Source organism: Myotis daubentonii, chromosome 19 (genome assembly GCF_963259705.1).
Source record: "Myotis daubentonii chromosome 19, mMyoDau2.1, whole genome shotgun sequence".
NCBI lineage: Eukaryota > Metazoa > Chordata > Mammalia > Chiroptera > Vespertilionidae > Myotis > Myotis daubentonii.
The window spans coordinates 20,866,838-20,890,514 of NC_081858.1; the positions used below are offsets into that span (position 1 = coordinate 20,866,838).

Genomic DNA, 23,677 nt, shown 5'->3' on the forward strand with positions numbered 1-23,677 from the left:
ACATGGCCCCTGCCAGGGCTGGGTGTGGGGATTGAGCCTGCAACACAGGCACATGCCCCTGAAGGGAATCACACCCAGGGCCCTTTATCCACTGAGCCAAACCAGCTAGGGCTAGAGTGATTTTTTTAATTTATATTTTTATTGATTTCAGAGAAGAAAGGAGAGGGAGAGAGAGATAGAAACATCAATGATGAGAATCCACTGGGGATCGAGCCCGCAACCCAGGCACATGCCCTTGACCATAATAGAACCTGCGACCTTCAGTCTGCAGGCCAACACTCTATTCACAGAGCCAAACCAGCTAGGGCTAGAGCGATTTTTTTTCATGCTACTCCCTTGCACTCTCCCTAAATGTTGAAAAGGATGCTTCCTGAAGAAAACAAGATATATACTTGAGAAGGCCAGCAGAAGTTAGCTTGCTGCTGATGAGGTAAAACATGTAAATCTTAGAGGCATTTATATAACACTAGAGGCCCAATGCATGAAATTCATGCAAGAGTAGGCCTTCACAGCTCTTGCTGCCTCGGCCCTCGCAGCCCGACCCCCATCCACTGGTCATTCTGGAAGGTCGTTCTGTCATCTGGTCTAATTAGCATATTAGCTCTTTATTATATAGGATAATAAAATTCCATTTGTGCGCCTCTGGAGCCATGTCCTGAGAGCCCCCTTTAATAAGCATAACTCCAGTGCTGTCTCCCCCTCAGAGGCCTCTGAGTGGGGTGTGCAGGTTGGGGTGCTGACCATGGTAAACTGGCCATGTATCCAGGCAACTGAATGAGTCCATCTAATAAGGGGTGTATTTGTTGGAGTTGTACATGAATATATCAAATTACATGATCAGATCAAAGTCCCACTTCTGATTTATTCCTTCTTTGTTCTTCAAGACTTCGTACATCTGAGCAATTAACCTCTCAAAGAGCTGGAGAACACCTAATTATGCTCATTTGTCTAAACGTCGCCAAGATGGCCGCCTTTCAATTAACCTTCTGAGGCTGGAAGCAAGTTGGAATGATATAGTGATCATTTTTAACCTTACTGTATGCTTTTTTAATGTAATTTAATTGAAGGAGCTTGACGATAAAATAGTCAGATACTGTTTCCACAGGTGAAAGGATGAAGTGGGTTTTGAGGGAGAGATGACTGGGACTTTTACAGAGCTAATGGAACAGATGATGCAGGAGAGAGAACTTAGCACAGTATATGGAGCTGTATCAACAAGCCAGGAGCCAAGGCCCATTGGAGTCCCAGCACCAAATGGCAACAAACATATATGCTAGCCTTTCAGTAGCTCTAGCAGACTGTGGGAGACCAAGGAATAAATAACGTTATTGCTCAAGAAAGAGAGATTATGGAGGGGGAAGAAAACTGTTACTGGATACCTGGTATCCACTAGCATTCTGCTAGGCACAGGATCTCATACAACATATTTGTACATGAATATCTCAGATAATTTCTCCTTAGCACCACACACTGATGAGAACAAAAACAGGGCACACCAATGAGGACTTCTTCTGTAACTATTATTATTACATGTTCACATTATTCCATCATATAGCTGAGAAATGGCTCAAAGGTAGATTGTTTCAACCAACATGCAGAATTATTTAACAAAGTGAGATCAAGTGCCTGAATACAGCCATCTGTAGCATGCTTTATAGGACTTTTCCTTGCACATGCTATAAATGTGTATGTATTTTTCAGTTCTGATTATGTGCAAGCATATTGTATACCAATTGATGGCTCAGATTGTGTTCAGTTCCAGGTAACACTTTCAAAGAGAAATATTAATAAATATTCATGTTTCTAGAAATTATGCTACAGAAAGATTCACACAAAAAACTAGAGATGTTGAGCCTGAACTTCAACTTGGGGCAGTTATAACAGGTCTTCACATAGAAGTAGGGCTGTCATGTGGAAGACAAAGAAGACTTCTTCAGAGGGAATAAGCAAAGCCAATAGGTAGAATTTCCAGGATGATAAAAATTGCAAACCTATATTTAGCCAAAATTTAACGATTGAAATGTGCCATGATGGAATGTGCCTCCTATTTTGAGTCATGATTATTTATAGCGTGCCTCTGTCACTGTGAATGTTAAAATGGGTGCTGAAGGAACATTTGTGCTGAATGGGTAGACTGAAGAGCTTCTCCAGTTCCTTCTGACTCTTACGGTATATCGCCTCCCATCCTCACGATCATAAGGCTAACAATTTCACTTAGGGAAATTAGCATATTTTCTTTTTTCCCCAAGAACACCATTTTCCTTTCCTTTGCAGTCCCAACTCCTTCTAATATAGTTGGAGTATCATATTTGCACAGGGGAATCGTGGGAAAAAATGGAGAAAAATTAATAGTCAATAGCTACTTCCATATGTGCAGATCTTTCTATGTAGGGTATAATTTGGGATGCTAAAATAATCATTGTTATTTTCTTCTACTGAACTGTGATCAAAGGACATTGCTAACTACAGACCTGGAAATCATGCACAGGAGGTAACAGAGCTAAAATCACCTGGATCCCTCTTCCTCATTGCTGTCATTGGGGTACAAGTAATTTCCCAGACTCCATTAATAGAAAAGGTCAGAGAAAACAGATATATATTTTGCTCCTCAGGAAACATTGGAAGCTCCATTAATAGAAAGATGGAATGAAACTACAACATTTTCTCAGCGAGTTAGAATAAAGCAGCTCCAGCTAGCTCTAAAAATTAGACACAACAGTACTGTCTTTTCTTTACACATACAATACTATAACCCATATCACACGATATAAAAAAGTTACAAGACAACACTTCAACACACATATCTTTTTCCTGAATGATCATTTCATACTGAGCATATTTAAATGAATAGCCATCTATCCCTTGACTCAAGTTTCTTACTTTTAGGCATATGGTCATATAGTTTTACTTTCCCTCAAATAAAAAGGTATTAAAAAACATAAAGGGCACCTCACCAGTTGCCACTTCCCTGCTCTGGAACTTTCTGGCAAGCTGTGCTTTAACCTCCTGCAGTGATATTCGCCAATACTGCATGGCTGATAACCAGGAGTCTCCACCTGCATTTGCAGAGCACCTTTCCCTTATGTGATGGAAATAGGTCAGCATCCAGCGTGGTTTGTGATAAAAGGTGAAGCCTTTAAATCATGCATTCTTTTTCATGTTTTTTCTAAACATTTTATTTTGAAATAAATTTAGATCTATAGAAGTGTTGCAAAGGTAATATAGAGAGCTCGTGTAAACCCTTCACTGAACATCTTATGTAACCTTGGTACAAAAATCAAAAGTGAGACATTAACATTGGTACACGATATTAACTAAACTACAGGTTGTATTCACCTTTCCCCAGTTTTTCCATGACATCTGGGACCACATTCAACACCCCACACTACATGGCCATGTCTTCTCAGGCCCCTCAATCTGTGACAGTTCCTTGGTCTTTCCTTGTCTTTTCCTGACTTTGACTTTGGACAGTAATGGCTGGGTGTTTTTTAGAATATCATTGAATGGGGTTTGTCTGATATTTTCTCATGATTGGATTGACTAAGGATACCAAAGAACTGGCGTTCCTTCTCATTGTATCATATTAAAGGGAATATAAAATCCACATGATATTACCTGTGATGTCAATTTTGGTCACTTGGTAAAGTGGTATCTGTCAGGTTCCTCCACTACAAAGTTGTAATTTGTTCCTCTCCACACCCTATTCATTCCACAAACACTTAAGCTAATAGCCGACTGTTGGCCAGAAGTTTATCGCTGACAAAAACAGTTGATGGACACATATTTTATGTGTTATACATCTACATATAGTATTCTCACAATAAAGGGAGCGAAAGAAAATGTTATTAAGAAAAGCCATATGAAAGAGAAAATATGTTTATGGTATTTATTGAAAATAGCCACATTTCAGTGCACCCATCCAGTTCAAACCCATGTTGTTCAGGGTCAACTGTGCCTGGTCACAAGTGAAGAGACCCTCCCTTCTCTTCCCTACCCTCCCATGTCCCTCTCTTATAGTGACAACAGACACATACAGTAATGCTACACGTAATGAGCAGCTTACAGAATGAATATTCTACCCGATATCAACAACAGTCCGCCTTCAATACACAAAACTGCTCTAGCCTTCACAATTGGCAGAGAGTAAAACAGATGGAAGAATTGTATTGCTTTTAATATAGCTCACTTTTGCATTCCCTCCCTCTTAAAAGCTCTTGTCCCATAAGCTGGTGGGAGAGCTGTTCCTGGAGAGGAGAGAAGGGTTGAGAGTAGGTATAGCGATGTCTCAGGAATAATGTGCCCTAGGAAGGAGATGGGAAGAGGTCCACCACGGATTTGATAGAGGAGGATGGAAGGATGGATATAATGAGTGGAGCTGCAGGCTACTTGGGACTTCAGGCTGCTTTTCTCAAAACCCACAAATGCTCCATGGGTGCCCCCACCTGCCCCCACATCCCTCCTCCCCAACAAGTGGTCAGGCCAGGATCCACCTGTCTCCATGGAGAGAATGAAGGTCACCCCTTAATAAAGCTCTGTTTGGTGGAAGAGCTGTCATCCTGAAATTGCCTGTATTTATTTTAATAAAAGAAAGGTTTGGTTGCGGTAGTGTCTGACACTGGGCACCCTCTCTTCTCTCTTTCCAGCGGTACCGTCTAATACATATGTATCACTTCGAACGGAAAGTCCGGGGTCAGACTCCCACCCCGAGAACATGGGATTAGGAAGACGCCGTGCCAGCTGCCGCCCCAGCTCGGCGGCCGCATGTCAATAAAACTCGGAGGTTCATCACTTTTCATCCGCTGACAAGCGTGGCCTTGCAATTCGGCTCTGAGTTGCTGCCTCCCGCTCGGCGTGAAATCGGCCCACCGAAAAGCAATTTCAGCTCCTGCTTCTCTCAGGGTGTCCAGTTTTGATGTGGCGCCCTGGCACGGGGCAGCCTGGTGGTCAGGGGATGAGAGGGGAAATAGCATGCAGTGGGCCAGCAGAAAAAGTCAGAAAGTGATATTAAATCCTACTAGCCCGAATCAGCTCACCGCGCATCTCTCTTCATTATCTCTGGAGCCAATAGCATCTCTCTCTAGCAGGGTAGCTCATCTCTGCTCCCCAGGGCCTGCACACCCCAGCCTGCTCCCAGGTAAAGAGGCGTGCACGGGTTCTCCTTTCTTTCCCACACTCCTGTTCCCTTTGTTTTCTCTCTGAAACAGAGAAAGAGCTGGGGCGTCCCTTTAAGCTTTCCAGAGCGCAGGCATTATTTCACTTTGAAAATGTAATGTCACCCAGAACAAGATGCTTTATCATAAAATTATAATGACACCGTGCGTCGTAATTTATCACGGGCTTTATTTGCCGATTCATTAATGAACCCATCCAAGATTCCGGGATGATGGCCTCTAATTCTCCAGGTGCAATACTTGGCGGTAATTACTCTAAATTACAATTACCTTTTCCCATTTCCAGGAAGGGCTTGGTAAGAAATCACCTCGTTTATCAATAAGGCACGTATCTTTACACCTTTTTAACCAATATGCAGTGAGAAACTCTAAGAACTTTACAAAATAAGCATGTTTTACCATTCTAAATAGAAATGTCTTTCCTGGAACTTCAAGGGCAGCATTTTCTTTAAAAAAATAATTAAAGTTATAAAAACTATCTTAAATTATTATAGAAAAGCTTTGGCCAGTTTGGCTCTTTGGATAGAGCATCGGCCTGCAAACTGAAGGGTCCCAGGTTCGATTCCGGTCAAGGGCACATGCCTGAGTTGCGGGCTCGGTCCCCAGTGGGGGGCATGCAGGAGGCAGCCAATCAGTGATTCTCTCTCATCATTGATGTTTCTATCTCTCTCTCCCTCTTCCTTCCTCTCTGAAATCAATAAAAATATTTTTTAAAATATTATAGAAAACTTAAAGCACAGAGGGAGACAATTGTCCCAAATCCCCTATCCTAGAGTATTGGGTGGACTCAAACCTCAGGCCTCAGACCCAAGATGGGCTCAGCCGGAAACTAGAGTTCATCAGAAAACTGGTTTCCATTTCATTTCTCTCAGCATTCAGGGGCAACAGCTGAATCCATAAGCGGCCAATATGAGCATCAGGCAAGGAAAGAAAGTTGTCCACATGCCATTTGATTTATGTTCACCTGTGGGAAGCTGTGTGGCAACAGTGGTCAAAACATTCATGTCTGCTGACCCAGTAATTCCTCAGCAGGGAAGACCTTGGGCAAACAATCCCCTCTCCTATTCTCCTTATAGAAAAAAACACACACAAAAAAGGATCATTAGAGTTTTATATACTGCAATGGAAACAACCTAAGTGAAGAGTAGTAATAGATTAAGTTAGGTTCTATCCTCAGGACAGAATATTATGTAGATACTTTAAAATGTTCACAAAAACTAAACATTGCATGTGAATTTTTAAGTTGTAGCACACAGGTATCAATACATTACAATGCAGACTCTCTAACAATGCGATATGAGACAGAAAGAATATCCAGCAAAATGCGATCTACCTCTCTCTAGCGAGTATGGCTAATGATGATTTCTCCTCTTTTTGTATGTTATTCTTTGCTCTTCTCTCTTGAAGACACTATTGCATATCTAATGAGGACAGTTCCAATTTTTTTAAAAAAACAACAACAAGGAGTTAAAAGCATTGCAAAGCTTTCCTCCAGGTTGGACACAGTGCAAACCACCGAGCAACACATCTCCCTGAAATAAATCTCCACATTAATAATGTACCAGCCACACGAGCCGCTTTTCCCACTACAGACCTGGGAAGAAGTTTCAAAACCCCTTCTTTTCCTGCATCAGCCTCAAGGACAGGGAGAGGGAAGCTGCAGAAAGTCAGAGCTGGGGGCCTGCTCGCAATGCAAGTGACAGAATGAAAGCGTAAAAGTTAAAGTCACAATATCAGTTGATAAATCTTGACTTTGGGCTCTGAAGCTTGACAGGAAGCCTATAGTTGGGGATGTGGGGCTGGAGTGGAAACAGGCCCAGAGCGCTGGCTTATCCAAGACTGTTTTAATGTTTTATTTGAGTAATGGGCCTTGCAAATGAGCACCCCTGCGGCTGGAAATACATATCTTTTCAAGGACACACCGGTTTTCAATTCGACAGGTTGATATGGGGAAAAATCCCCAAGGGGAGCTTTGATTTCTGTACTTTTCAGACGCAGTTATAGTTTATTCCAGCTGGGATGATGGGGGAGATAGCCCAGAGCTCTGAGGGTGATCTCAGGGCTTGGTGAGGAAATGGAGCAGAAAACAGCTCAGAGTGCAAAGGAAGGGAGGGAAGGAGGCTCCAGTCCAGCCACAGCTAATGGGGACCATGCCATCTCCCTGCTCATGGGGAGGGAAGGGTGGCGGCCAGCAGCCATGGCACCCTGGCCCTCAGGAGGAGCTGTACTCCCACGACTCCCCACTCATATGGACCCCTTCCCTCCCTCTCTCCTGAGTTCACATGGTTACAAAACAGTAAGACAGCCCTAACCGGCTTGGCTCAGTAGATAGAGCGTCAGCCTGCGGCCTGAAACGTCCCAGGTTCGATTCCGGTCAAGGGCATGTACCTTGGTTGCGGGCACATCCCCAGTTTGGGATGTGCAGGAGGCAGCTGATCGATGTTTCTCTCTCATCGATGTTTCTAACTCTCTATCCCTCTCCCTTCCTCTCTGTAAAAAATCAATAAAATATTAAAAAAAAAACAGTAAGACAGAATCTGGCTCACACTGGCTTTTCATAGAGGATAGTTCAATCTCCTCCCCACTCACTAATCTATTCAACCAACACACACTTACTGTGCACCTACTATGTGCCAAGCACCATACTCAATGCTGCAGAGATGCAGAGGAATAATACACATTTTTTTTTTTTTTTTTTTGCCGTGGCTGTACACGAAGTGCCAGTAGGTCCAGGTGTCAAGAACACAGACTTTGGAACTGGGGAGACTTGAATTTCATTCCCAGCTCTACCACTGCTGGCTCAGGGGGAAAAAAATTCAATTTTTTAAAAACTGAAAATCATCCCCTACCCCACCCCCCATTTTCTCATCTATAAAACTGGGATAATGAAATCTTTCCTATAATTTACTGGAAAGAACAGGGGTAAATATATATCAGGTGGATGATGAGACATGGTTGATGCTGCATGGAAGGCATTTTTTTTTAAATGACAAGCTTATCTGATTTCTTAAATTTATGTTTCTTAAAAGACAAGTCAGTGCCAATTAATTTTTAAATAGCGATCTGCTAGGGGATTCAGTGCACATGTAGCTTTTAATAGCACATCACTCTGTAGGTGAAAGAAAGTGGGGTGCGGCTGCCTTCCAGGTAAGAACGCGGAGCCTAGAGCTCCTGAAGGCCTCGCTGCCTCCCGCACCTCCCTCAGGTGCAGGCAGAGAGTGACAGAGCAGTAAGACCTTAAAATCACTGCAACCACACCCTTGACCCCGTGTCAATGACCAGCAAACCCCAGGGTCTTGCAAGCCCTATAGATTAAAAGACCTGTGCTGAGGTGAGGGTGCTCCACACTAGAAGACTGAGGAGATAACATCAATCATCTATCTACCTACCTACCTACCCAGCATACACATCTGTGATATTTATCCATCTATGATCTGTACTTATCCATCTATCTGTAATGGTCTTAATACCAACTTGAAAAGTCCCTGAAAACATAAGCTCTATGAATGGTTATATATGGAAAAAAACTGTATCACAAAATTTTAATTTAAATAACTTCTCCAGGAAATCCAATTTAATAGAATTTCCTTACAAAATATGTACATTTTCTACTTGACATTGAATACCTAGTTTTCACAACACAGAGGTAGATGTAATTTTTATTTTTTTTAAAGCCAGTATTCTGCAGTTTAATTCCATAACTTTAATTTAATTTTTCTGGTAGATCCAAAATTGAATGATCATTTCTTAAGTATCTAGTATAGGCTTGACATTGGGGATTATGAGGAGAGTCCCTTACATAAACACTTTAAAATGCCCCAAAGATATGAGATAAAAATAATTTTCTCCTATAAATATTTTTAAACTACCCTGATAGAAAATGGATAAATGACATGAAGAAACATAAGGATTATAGCCAGTAAATAGATCTATTGTTTGTTAATTTATTGATGGTAGCCATTCTGGTAGGTGTGAGGTGATATCTCATTGTGGTTTTAATTTTCATTTCTCTGATGATTAGTGACATTGAGTATTTTTTTGTGTCTATTGTCCACCTGTATGTTCTCTGTGGAGAAGTGTCTATTTGGGTCCTTTGCCCAATTTTAATTGAATTGTTTGACTTCCTGGTGGTGAGTTGCATATCTTTATATATCTTGGAAATTAACCCCTCATCAAATGTACCATCGGTGAATATGTTCTCTCAGACAATGGGTCCCCTTGTCATTTTGTTGATGGTTTCTGGGGCAGTGCAGAAGCATTTCAGTTTGATGTATTCCCAGGTGTTTATGTTTCCCTTTGTATTTCTTTGGTGTCAGTTGTTACTTGTCCTCTTTCAATTCTGATTTTATTTATTTGGACACTCTCTTCTTTTTTCTTTGTGAATCTGGTTAAAGGTTTGTCAGTCTTATCTTTTCAAAGAAACAGCTTTGGTTTCATTGATCTTTGGTATTGTTTTTAGTTTTGTTTTGTTTTTTACACTATTTCTGCTTGGATCTTTATTATTTCCTTCCTTCTGCTCGGTTTGAGATTTGTTTGTTGTTGTTTTTTTTTTTTCCCCCCCAACTCCTTTAAGTGAAAAGGATAAGAAGAAAAAAGTGTTTTAATGAAAAAGAAAAAAGAAAAGGAAAAAAGAGGGGAAAAAAGAAAATAAATGAAAAAAAAAGGAGGGAAATAAATAGGAAGAAAAGTAAAGAATAAAAAACAAAAACAAATAAAAAGCAGAATTTGCCTCAGCAGAGGGTAGTGCCTGTTGTGATCTCCCTTTGGACACGCTCTGTGGGAAGTGTGTTAGGTCCTGCTCTGATGTTGTCTGAAGCTGCCCACTTGATGTGTTGGTTCTGGGCCTCTTGGCAGGGACTCTGGTGCAGGCCGATGTCAGATGCTGTCTGTGCCTGGCCCTGGGCAACCTGTTTGAAGCTACTAACGATCCAAAGTTTGTGGCCGTGTCTGTTGGGTTTGGCTGCACATGCGAAGGCCCAAGCTGTGCGCTAGGGCCAGCTTTTACCAGGACCCGGTCAGAAGCAGGTCCGCAAATGGCCCAAAGCACTCTAGGGTCATCCTCTGCTCGTCTCCACCTGCTGGCTGCCTGCTGGGTTCAGTCACTGAGAGAGCCTCTGGCAGAATCGGGAGGGTAGGGCTAGTGGATCTCTCTTGATAAAGAGTTCACAGTGATGGTCATAAAGTTGCTGGATGAAACCAGGAGAATGATGGAGGAACACAGTGAGAACTTCAACAAAGACCGGCCCTGGCATCAGCCGTTTGCACCTGCACAGCCTGTGGGTGGAAGCCCAGTTTCTGACACCTGAGGGGTATGGGCAGCCATCAAAAAGGATTGGGGTTTGCCTGATAGGTGAAGGTAGACTCCTGAGGGACAAGTCTGGGACAAGGGGCCTCTGGTTCCTGGGGCCCCCAAGAGTCTTCATCCTATCATATGTTTAAAAATATTTTTTTATTGATTTTGGAGAGGAAGGAAGGGGGAGAGAGAGATAGAAACATCAATGATGAGAGAGAATCATTGATCAGCTGCCTCCTGAATGCCCCCTACTAGGGATTGAGCCACAACCCAGACATGTTCCCTGACCTGGAATGGAACTGTGACCTCTGGGTTCATAGGTTAGCACTCAACCACTGAGCCATACCGGCCGGGCACATCTTATCAACTTTTTAAGTGGCTTATCTCTGGGTGCTAAAATTATTTAACATTTTTGTTTTATTCTTCATACTTTCTATATTTTCTAAATTGTCTAAAATTAGCATGTATCACATTATATTTTTAAAAAGTTAAAATTATATAAGTCCTCCTTAATCCAAACAAAGTAACAGACTCAGAAAATATATAGAAATGTGGAGCCCTTAGAAAATGTAACTATTTAAAAGCTATAGCTCCAAAAGTTGGATTCTTTGCCATCCGGGAAACAAAGGTTGAATTGTGGAAGTTTGGGAGATATTAAAAACCAACGGGTGTGAGCTGTGGTGTGAGGAGCAAGGGAGGGGGCTGTTGGCTGAGAATCTTTCATGGTCAAGTTTACAAAGAGCAGGGGGGATGGCCTGCAGTCAACAGAGCCTCATCACACAGCCCTCTTGCCTTAGGAATTGTATGGAGGAGGAAAAGCTAAATTTCAGCCTCCAGCCTAACCCATGACGCAAAGAAAAGGGACAAGATGATCATTTCAAGTCCACAGACTGACCAGTGTTTGAGGGCTTAACGACTCCACTATCATTTGGTGACACAGATTTGACCTACCGCCTCTCTAGTGCCTGAGTGTAGCTTGATGCTGAATCTCTCTCTCAATATTAGCTTCTCCTTTGCTTCAAGGACAAGTGTGTTAATTATCATTTCTTGTGCTGGGGGTGGGTTCAAGTTGATGATATCTGAAGTTTATAAAATTTGGGGGAACTTTTGTAAGAAAATAAAGTGGGGGATTTTGAGTCATCAATTAAGTATGAAATGAGCATGGGGAATGATAAAATAAATCACAACACGTCATACATTTTAGAACATCGTAAGGTGTGTTCATAATTGTACATGTTGTGTCCCTGTGTATATTCCCAACAGGAGAGCAATTCCATTCTAACTAGGCATCGATGAGAACGGAATCCTCCCCTTGTGAACGTGCAGCCTTCACTCAGGAAGGCTGGGTGAGTTTCCCACAGAATGGGTTGTTTCTCCTTCACCATCACCTTCCCGGTGCGTTTCAGCAAGAGGCACTAGCTGACGGGGTCACATCTGGATGAGGCCTGCGCCTTTGGGCTGTGATGATGGGTGAGCCCCACCAGGAACACTCTTGAGGGTCATCCCATCACAGGACAGAGATGACATCACTGTGTGTGGGAGGATGTAGGGACCAGGTAAGCACCTGCTAATTAAACTAAGCTCCATCTTTCTCACTCCACTCCCCCCGAACTGAAGCCCTCTGACCCCCTCTGACCAGAAGAGGGGCAGTGTGAGGGGCTCTCTTTGAAGCACAGGGAGGGGTGCCATGGAGAGCCAGCGCCTTCTCCACTCTGAAAAGGCAGGGGCATGCCCTGTGGGAGGGACGGGCTTCCTCGAGGCAGAGAACCCCAAATTAGCTGGGCTGAGGGTCAGTGACGGACCAGCTTGGGGCCATGGGCGCGATGCTCTGGAGAGCTCTGGCAGACACTTCATTATGCATATTTTCTGGGGAGAGGGAGCAGCATTCTTCTGCCTTTTTGGCAAGACAGAGAAATAGGTCATATTCTGTGTGTAGTGAGGGTTTCTGTTTGTTTGTTTTGGGTTAGTGTTGGGAGAGGGGGTATTAAAAAACATCTTCCAGCCTGAGTTTGGAATTAATTGAGAGATTGACAGAAGGGCCAGAGATAAATGTGTCAGCTGAATTCCTAATGCAAGAGGAGGCAGTTTGGCTGTAGCTACAAGGGACCTTTCCCCACTTTATCCCAGATTTATCTCTCTCTCTCTCTCTCTCTCTCTCTCTCTCTCTCTCTCTCTCTCACGTGCGCGCGCACACACACACACACACACACACACACACATCATGCTAATTTATGACGTAATTTATATATACATAAAATGCAGCCGTAGGCAGGCTACTTGTGACACAGCAGAGAACAGACCACCAAGTTGGTGCACTGTGGCCAGAAGTGGTTGATTTTCACTCAGAAAGATTCCTTCTCATAAACTCACCCAAGAGATAAATATGTCTATTTCCAATGGAGAGAAGTAAGAAAGGGAGAGGGAAGGCAAGGACTACTATGCCCCCAGAAATCCTTCTATATTGAAATAAAAAGCCAGAAAAATTGGTGTCTTTTAACAAAAGCTACAAGGAGGTGCTCATCCGGTTTTACCAGATGAGACAGAAGAGGCAAGGATGGGTTCCTTCAGCAGCTATGAAAATGAGCCCCATCTCCCAGTGCGAGTGTGGGTCTGGGCTTGTCTGTTCTCCCACATGGAGTTCTAAGGAGACATGGGTGAGTTCACACAGACCTCTGATGTGGGGGATGGTTGGAAGGGGCTGCAATTGAGTGTGCAGCCACCAAGGAGCAGGCACAGCAGAGAGAAAGGATCCTCAGGGGACACAATTTACTGTATGCTACATGTGCCTGCAGACTAGAGTCCTCCCCCTGGAAATACCTGTGATAAATAAATGAATTCACCCTTTGTAAGTTTAGCCCATGCTATATAGATGGATGAGCTCTGGGCGTACTATTAGGATAACTTTTGGCCTTGATAGAGCTAAAGATCTGACTCTGAACCAAGGTCCATGGTCACGATACATGACCTGGTCTGTATCCTGGGAACCAGACTGTTAGCCAAGCCTTGGTCATACCCCTTTCTCCAATGAATAGCCATCCTAATACCCTGAATAAGCCTTCCTCTGTGGTACCATTTCACCTAGTGTCAGGAAAAGATAAGCGATCACCCCTTTTACATTCTGGACTGATTTCTCTAAACACTCTGTTTAAATTCTCTAGAAGGATCTCCTTGGAGTTAAAAACTGAATTTGCCAAGAAGAGCTGTCAATTCAAAGTTACTGATGGATTCAGGCCTTTAAAAGTCTCCACTAGTTCACCAGAGGGGCTTTCACAACCTTATCAGCACACATAAAATCCTCTAATTGGCTCACTATTTACTGGGGAATTTATTCTGGACAGAATTATGGAGATGCCATTTCTAAATGTCCATTTTATTGTCAACTTTTTTTATAGAGATAAAGACTGACCTAGGATCCAATTATTGAGATAACTGGCAAGAAAAGTAGCTGGAAATACGGCATAGTGAGAGAAAACCTATTTATAAAGTTCATCATAAAATGTCACACAATGATAATATTACCTTGTGTATGTGGACTATTTTATAACTTCAATTTGACATATGTCTCATATTTTTCCCTTATAGGTTTATGTATAGTTTGCAAATATTAGGCAAATTTATAACATGACTCTGGATAAATCAATTAAAATTAGCTTTACAGATAATCTAATCAATAATCATTTAAATTTAGATTTACATTTCAAATCCCTGATGTGTAATCCTTATTACTTCTCTCAGACACCATCACACATTGATTAACAGGGTAGGATCTAATTTATGGCTAATTCATGCATTTATCCACACATTCATTCACCATTATATTGTTTATATACATTCAACATTATATGTTTTTTTAAAAAAATATTTTTATTGATTTCAGAGAGAAAGGGAGAGGGAGAGAGAGAAACATCAATGATGATAGAGAATTACTGATTGGCTGCCTTCTGCATGCCGCCTATTGGGGATTGAACCTGCAACCCAGGCATATGCCCTTGATTGGCAATGAACCTGGGACCTTTGAGTCCACAAGCAGAGGATCTATCCATGGAGCCAAACTGGCTAGGGCAACATTACATTGTTTAGCTAATAAAAACAGAAACTTTGTTCAGTCCTGGGGTCACATAACTGAGACATGAATACTGTCCCAACTCTCAGGAGGTCACAGCTGATCAGAGTGTGTGCCTGGCAGGACACTCGGCGCCATGTGACCCACATTACAATAAAAGTATGCATGATCCTCCTGGCTTCAAAACCAAAAAAAAAAGTATGCATGACCTGTGCAGTTGTGAAACTTCATGGAAAAGGTGATAGTTCTGATGACTAAGGGCACCAGCAAACAAGGACAGTGAATCACATGCAGAATCAGTGCACTGGGCCAAGCCTTGACAGAATGCAAAGAACAGCCTCCTGGGAAGTTACTTCAGCAGAGGACCAGCATGGTGCGCAGTGTCTGAGACAAGGATGCTTGCAGAAAGGGCACCAGGACCTCAAATACCATGAGATCGCTTGGTTCCAGGTACCCCAGGCAGCATTTCAGCACAGAATTCACATGATCCAACTTGCATTTGGGAGAGATTCCTCTGGTGGCAGAAAGGAGAATAGCTACACAAGGAAATTCTGGGAATAAAACAGCAAAGTCTATGCCTGAGATGCCCATGAGGAGTCCTTAGCAAGCAGGCCTGTTTCTGGGTGGTGGTGGGGTGGAGTCAGGATTGCAGTAAGTGGAGGCCGGTAGAAAATAAGGAAGTGGAGGCAACCAGAATAGCCCGGGCTTTCAAGACATTGGAGGTAAAGGGAAGGAGCGAGAGATCTGTGACTAAAATAGGGTAACTTTGAAGCTATTTGGGGATTTTTTTTAAAAGGTGAGAGACATGTGAAGAAGCAAAGAGAATGTGTTTTCTCTTTCATCTTTCTTTCTAACAAGTACCTAAACTCACATCACATCCGTTTTATAAAGCTGTTTTTCAGAGGGGTACACACTATTCAAGAAACTTCCTGCATTTTGAAAAGATGGCTAATCTAAAATGGTTGGTGTTTCTTCTAGTATTAAACAATCTCAACAGATAAAAACATGTGTTTGAAATGTAGGGGGAGGCACAGAAAAGACAGCGGAGCTGGAAAAGGACGTGATGAAGTGTCCTCCCTAAGCCCAGGTGCCCAGAGAAATGCCCAGTTCCCTGCGAAGAGCCCACCGGTTTATTGTATTTATTGTAGCATCCCTTTAATTGACATGCTTGCCTTTTATGGCAGCTCTCCATCATGCCACCTGCCATCTGTCAGGAGGCACTGGTGGTGAGAGGGAGGCAGGCAAGTCCTCCAGGGGCTGGAGTAAGAGCAGGACAATCCCATGCAGACCTCCCAGACCTCACCCTTGAATCCAGCAGGAAGATCTATTGCTTTGGGCCCACCAAGATGTCATGTCACTCTCTTGGCTACCTGTGTCATGCAAATTTCACAGCCTACTTTTTACATGTGTTTTTTTATTTATTTCAGAGAGAGGAAGGGAGAGGGAGAGAGAGATCAAAATGTTGATGAGAGAGAAACATTGATTGGCTGCCTCCTGACCAGGAATTGAACCAGTGACCTTCTGGTGCACAGGATGACGTTCAACCAACTAAACCGCACAGCGTACTCTTGGTAACATATAACTAAATGAAAATGCATCTAGAGAACCATAAGGAATGGAGGCAGATTGGACCTGCCCACTGGGATGATGTTCTGGAGCTGCCTCCACTAAATTACAGAGAATGGAACCTTTTAGAACAAGCATGTCAAACTCAAAGGCTAACATGGGCCAAATAAATAAGGCATGCAGCCCGTGGTCCACGAGTTTGACATGCTTGTTCTCTAGACTGAAGAGAGAGCCTGAAAATGTACCTTGTCTAAAGCAAACCTGGTATACAAAGTCTACTGAACCAACAAAGAGTCAGGCAATTAGAAGACAGTTTTCTGCACTTCAAACGAATTCAAAACAGGATGTTATTATATAAAGAATAACCTTAGCACATTTAAAATATGCACTTATTTATTATGTATTAATGCCAAACTTGTCAACAATATTTTGAGAACTTTCCGTTGGTTTCCTCTTGCATAATGTCACACATTCGGTGAGATAAGTGGTTAAGAACATGGGCGTTTAGCCAAACAGATCTGGGGTGGGATCTGGGCTCTGCCACTTACTACTGTGTAACCGAGGGCAAAGGAATCACTCCTTGCAGCCCTAAATAGTATACCCGCCTATTATGGTGATTGTAAAAGAGAGGAGAGTCAATTATAAGAAACGGCACGGACTGGCAATGTAGTTCACATTCAATAATTTTAGCGATGTTTTTATTATAAAAGGCACGGCAGGATCATGCTTTGGAATATTGACCTATATTTCATTCCCTGTTCCATTTAGCCAGGCGATCTCCCCTTATCCCTCCTCTTTCTCCCTCCCACTCCTTCCCTGCGGCAAAGGCATTCCAGGGCATGGCTGTACCCAGCAGAAATGCAAAGAGACACAAGTTGATTTATGGCTGGGGGTTCTACAGTGGACATACTGCAAAGAATACCTGTAAGACTACTTGTGGAATTAGGGCTGCTCCCAAGGAAAGGAAAGTTCTGTTGGCTGGTGAGTGGCCAGTGGGGAAAATGCTGAGAAGGGAGAAGTTGCTTCCTGTAGGGTCCATGGAGTGTGCGCTGGAGCCGCCGGCTGTGTGCAATGTTTAGGCAGAAAGGACCTGAGATAGTCAGACAGTGCTTCCCAGAACTGCCTTATTCCGACCTGTAAGCGCCTGCGGATGTCCCCCGAGGTGTCTTCCGGTCATGGCGAGCCAGCGGCTGAAGAGCACACGGGCACATTTCGGGGGTTGATTCCAGGACAAAGGGTGCCCAGGACCAGAAGTCTCTTTCCACCTCCAGCCTCCCCAACACAGTACACTGAGTAAGCCTTCAACGTCACAGGTCACCTTGAAGAATGAGGAGAAAACCTGACCAGACAGAGTGGATTCCGAATGGACTATTCTTGCCCCAAGCAAAACGGAGTCATTAAGTTCAGTTATTAAAAATAACAGTGAAGTTACCATTTTGCAGCCTTAGCCAAGAATCATGGCTGGTGAGAATCTTCCCAGTTGCAGAATAAATATTGAACGGCCTCCTTGTAGAACTAAGGAGGAGGCTGGCTAGCTTAGGTCTGTGGACTACAAGCAGGAAAGACAGGCAAATCGACTCCCAGGGCCTGAAGCAGGGCTGTGTGGAGGAAGCAGGAACCCAAGCACCAGAATCCTTTCGGATAGGAGATACCTGGGCTTCTGCCTGCTTCTGCTCCTTCAGAGTGACAGCGCATTCTACCCGTGCCTGAATGCCTTCCATCGGCCCAGCTCCCTACCCAACTCCCTTCTCCTTCCTGGTTGTTGAGTAAAAATTCTCTATCAGACTCACTTTCATGTCCCTTACACATGGCCCTGCCTGGGCCCTTGCAGTTAGTTCCGCATTTATCAGCACTTCTCACTGCACTGATCATAACATTCACTGCGGACTGACTTTTTGACAGTCACTGTCATGAGCACTACATATGCACATCAGTCAACTAGTTTCTTCGTCCTTTTGAAGAAGGTGCTATGAAGAGCTCCTTCTACAGAGAAGGAAACTGGCAGAGAGCTGGCCACTCTCCCAGGCCACACAGTGAGTTAATGGACTGCAAACCCCCAGCCTGTGCCCAGAGACCAATACTCACCACACTGCCATCTGCCCACCTGCGCTTAGAACATCACGACAACAGAGGTGAGCATCCCTGTTTCTCCCCAGAGCTTGTGAGCTCCCTCCTTTATCTGCCCATCCCCTCAGCAAACAGGTAGTGAGTCCTCTTAAGTGTCAGACACCGTTGTCGCCGAGAGAAAAGGCTCCACCTGTGACCCCTAAAGTGCCATGGCCCTCAGGACAAGCCATGGAAACGGGAGCCCAGCTGCTCTCCAGGCCAACCCAGGCGTAGGGCCCAGGACAGGCACTCTCAACCTCGTCTATATACTTGAACTGCCGGGACACCTTTAAGTGATACTGTCATTGGCCTGGGTGTTGTCTCTAGCATTGGGTTTTTCTTTTTAATATAATTTTATTGATTTCAGAGAGGAAGAAAGAGGGAGAGAGAGATAGAAACATCAATGATGAGAGAGAATCATTGATAGACTGCCTCCTGCACGCCCTCTACTAGGGATAGAGCCCACAACCTGGGCATATGCCCTTGACCTGGAATTGAACCGTGATCTCCTGGTTCATAGGCTGATGCTCAGCCACTGAGCCACGCCAGCCAGGCTAGCATTGGGGGTTTTTTAAGTCTCCCAAGAGTTCAAACCTTTGCTCTAGACTAGCATCCACCCTGGACAATACTCCACAGAATGCAATGCTCAGCCACGCAAAATTATTTCCTGAGGAGGGTTAGTTCCGCATTTGAAAATGCCCCTTGGAAAAAGAGCTAGGCACCGCGTTCAAGTCCATGAGTGCAGAGGCTGGAGCAGAATAGAATCTGCGAGTAAAGGTGAACCAGAGTCAGGTCCCCAGCCCTCTGTGACAGTGGGGACAGGACAGGGTGTGGGAGCTAAAGAGGAGGGGGGTTTGCTCTTCAGAGCCTTCCCACAGGGCTGAGCAGGAAGGAGCATGTCTGCCACAGGGCAACCAGCATCTGCAAGAACAGCATCCACGTTTGACTTACAGGGAAAACTGGTGAAAGACTCAGCACATGACCTGCCCTTGACCAAGGCGGCCCCTTCAGAAGGCTGAGCGGCAGCCGCCCACCTGCCCGGGCCCTCATCTCTGCCTCTCCAGCCAGACTCCTTCACCCTGCGCAGCAAAGCAGTTGTGAATTATTTGAGGGTGTGCTGGGAGTGTCCTGCCTGGGTGTCAGAAGTCTCATAAATCAGCCCTTCCCTGGACTTGATCTCTCTTTCGAGAGCAGTAAGGCCAACTCACTGGGGACCCCAGGCCCTGGAATCGATGTGAAGGCATGGTCTGGGGGTGCAGAGCTGCAGGGGGAAGCAGAGGCTGATCTAGGAAAAGAGGAAAGGGCCAGCAAGGAGGTAACTTAAAACCACACGGCAATAATAGAAATGAGGACTATTAATTCCGCTCTTTGCTGGCATCTTTCATCGCCCGACAGCTTAGCCTTTATTTGTTTGTTTCTGAAGTTGTCTTCCCTTTGGAGCACAGCCTCTATGGTGACGGGTTTCTGCTGCAGCTCCAGTGCCTGGAATGGTACCAGCCATGGGGTAGGTGCTAATACATATTTGCTGAATTAGTTAAATGAAATATTCCCTCTGGGTCATGCATTTAGCCCACATTCATGCACTTGATCCTCATAAGAACCCTGAAAGGCAGATATTACTCATGCCATTTGGGGCTGAAAACAAGTTAGGAAAGCTGCGTGCATGTCTCCAAAACACACAGGAACTATGGAGCACAGTGGAGGTTCCAAGTTAGTGTTGTCAGCTACCCCGCACTGCTCCTTTGAGGACAAGACTGAGAAGGCAGTGCAATGAGGAGGCAGAAGGCAGGGATGCAGGAGGAGATGAAATAAAGGCAGAAGGAAAGTGAACCATTTCCCCATGAAAGAACTGCTGATTAGGGAATTAAGGCAACCATTCTTCTCCAAAGCCTCTGGTCAAAGACGCATGAACAGTCCCAGAGCCAACACAAATAGAGATCGGTGAGCACTCTGCTGGCCCACTTGAACTTCGTGTCCCTGAACACTGCACCTAGAGTGTGTTAGATGGTAATATTTCCGCACAGTTCAGGTAAAAGCAGCCACAGTGCATGCATACCTCTTTTCAGATTCCTCATGTGTTGGCATTTGAGAAATCTAAAAATGGCAACAGAGCACTGGACTGCGGTCTCTCCTTACATCCTGGAGCTGTGATAAACCAAAACGGAACACTCCCACTTTACAAACTAGCCGTGGGTACACACACACACACACACACACACACACACACACACACACACACACATACACACACACTCATACAAAAGTCAAATGATTCCACAAGGCAGAACCTGGGTCAGGAACAGAATGCCAAAGTAGTCTAATTGCTATTCCAGAATGCTCTGGTGATGTCTCCTTTATTCTTCTAAGTTACATTAGTCACACTTTAACCCCACTTCCCCGTTGGAGGAGACTTTGAAGCCCTTACATCTACTCAATCCAAAGGGGTCCAGCCTGAGAAAGGACCCAGGCTGGTCCTTAGTGTTTCTGGAGATTAGACCCTGTGGTTTGCATGAACCCAGTTCCTTGAGAACAGTCATGGGTTTGTCAGAAAGCAGAAGGCCATCCTGGTTGGGGAGGAGAGAAGGCAGCTGTCAGGAGCCACGTAAATGAAGAACCCAGGCCTTAACTCACAGCAAAGGAGATGAAAAGACTTTTTAAATATGGAATCAAGGAGAGCTTCTCCCACATGGCATTGAAGGGATGCTTTCCTGTGGGGAGAGGCAGGGCAGGAGTTGGCTGAAGGTGCCTGCCCCTGCCTTGATTTTTCTAAACAAGTCTGAGCCCTCCGGTGTTTCCTTAGACACTTACTTGCTTAAAAGACATGACAGATGCATGAGCTTTCTCAAGGATGCTTACCTTGCTGATAGTATCTAATAGTTAATATTAGTTCAAGCTGTTGTTACAATAAAAGCTTAAGGAGGCCCACAAACAGAGCTGCTTTGTTCCTATAGACAAGCAGTCCCTTAGCCTCTCTTTCACAGAAATGTGTGTCAGAGTAACCCATTCATCACTCAGGATCTGCTGGTCAGTTCCGGCATTTTCCCAGAGCAGTATGTCCTGAGTCATTGCCATGAAGACCATGACACTGACTGTGAGAACAGGACAGTTTTCATTTGCCATTGAGACTCCCATGCAATCTATCTGGGCCTATAACAGGGCCCAGTAGAGTGGACTAATCAAGCAAATATTGATAAATAACACAAATCCATCCCTAGAGTATACATAATTTAGGACTATGTTCTATGTTAATTATCTCAACAGAGGTAGGGGGGAAACCCAAAATGAAACAAAAAAATAATATTTTTATTAATAAAATGCTCTAAAAGAAATGAAGTGTGGCAGCTATGGGCAAATAGCTCTGATAGTCCCCTGATAGATATTATTGTCCATTACGTTCTTCTCTTGGAAATGATTCATTTTTAGAATACAGTTTTGTGTCCTATAATATTTATCCCAGGAGTTTCTGTTGTTTCACAAATAAAATAAAGATAATAAGGATGAAAAATCAGGCAATCCCCACTTTTTTACACATCATTTATTTATTTTTAGTTAATATGTGATATGTGGATATAGCATCCATAAATTTTATATTTTTGTTTTTACTGATTAATCTGTAATCATTTAAATAACACTATATGTTCTTCATAGTTTTTAAAATAATTCCTTGAGTGAATATAGAATGATTTTTCTTAACCATTCTCATAGTGCTGACTTTTATATTTCCTCCAATTAAAAATCATGTTGCATAAAGACCTTCCTTCAATTTTTGAGTTATTTCTTCATGAAAATTATTCTTGGGGTGAAATTACTGGGTCAAAGGCCTTTGGCTACTTTAAGCAGAAACAAAGCAAGTCCATTTTTCCTAGTCTAGATGTAGAATCAACTATGAGATGCTGTGGGGATTAACTATGATGGGAAAGAAGAAAAGGAGAGCCGCTGGCATCAGAAAGTTATTATCTACTAAACAGATATCCCACAGTTCAAAGTTAGAAATCACCTGACAAATGTTGAAGAGAAGCCATAGTATCTCTATGTTCAGAATGTGGTTGGAAAGCTTTCTTATATTTCACTCCTATATAATGTTTTCACTCTTTCACTGCCCCCTCCCATCATCTGATTGGTCAATATTAACCAGACACTTAGCTGACAATCTGGAGGATACCCGGATGACTTTACTGGCCAAACTTAAGGAGAGAGCATGCACTTAGCATTAGGCAGGTATGGGCTGCACTGATGGTGTGTTATTGTTCTCACTTTAGAAACCAGGACACAGGCTGAGAGGTGTAGCAGGTCACCTATGTTTAAATCATGAAGAGCTACTGGACCTCAAAACCTCTACACCCAGGCCCATCAAGTCAGTGGGGGAAATGATGCCTTAGAACCAAAACCAACCCACATCACTTGTTAACTCCTTTTCCTACTAAAAAGGAGAAAGATACAAGTTTTATATCAAGGTTCTTCCTAGAGCCAGATTTTTTAAAATGTTAGGTTGATTTTTCCATCTTTCTATGGAGAATGACCTTAAGTGTAGAAGGCACCACTTTGCCATCTGTTTAGGACAAGAAAATTCCCAAGGGTCAGAGTGTGAAAAGGGTAGATTTTAGTTTTTCTTCTAAGAAGTTCAAGCACTCTCTTTCCCTCCCCCACACATGCACAGCCCCACACTGGTGTAAACTTCTTATTTCGTCCTTCAGATTTGAAGAGTCCAGAGAGTATGCTGAATGGTTGATTCTGTAGAGGATGCTCCCTAATTCATGAAGGAGGTTGTGGGCCACAGAGAGAACACACAACCCCTCCCCCAGCAGGCCGCAGGACCCTCCCTTTCTGCTGCACTGCCCACTGTGGCACAAGGCAGGGAAATGTCTACAGATGGTGGGCTAGCTTGTCACAGTGCGGTGGTTATTTATTGCTTCCAGTGTTTTCAAAATACCAGATGTGTCCTTTATTTTAAGTGGTCTGTTTTTAAGTCTCTTAATTAATTTGCAGTCAGATCAGCTGTTTTATATTAATTAAAAAAATAAACAACGATTATGGCATGTGGTGCAGTCAACCTCTTCCTGTAAACTCTCAGAAGGTGAAAATGCTGAGAGGGGTCACTAGTATTCTGGAAACAACTTCTCAAACAACTGCAAAGGGCTGGAAAGTACCTACCCACAGTCACCCATCCCCAGCCACAGCCAAGAAAAGTGCTACTGCAGATGCCAAAAATGCTTTGGGTGGGACCTAGTACCAGTCTATTAATGTCTCCTGGAACATCCCACCAGCTTATAGCCCAGTGGTTCTCAACCTTCTGGCCCTTTAAATATAGTTCCTCATGTTGTGACCCAACCATAAATTTATTTTCGTTGCTACTTCGTAACTGTAATGTTGCTACTGTTATGAATCATCATGTAAATATCTGATATGCAGGATGGTCTTGGGCGACCCCTGTGAAAGGGTTGTTTGGCCACCAAAGGGGTCGCGACCCACAGGTTGAGA

The 23,677-nt window shown here is 43.6% G+C and overlaps 1 protein-coding gene across 1 annotated transcript in view; it reads right to left on the reverse strand.

The window, feature by feature from the left end:
- The window catches only part of OPCML (opioid binding protein/cell adhesion molecule like), a 415,412-nt gene that overhangs the window by 225,167 nt on the left and 166,568 nt on the right, over positions 1–23,677 (reverse strand). The window lies entirely within an intron of this gene.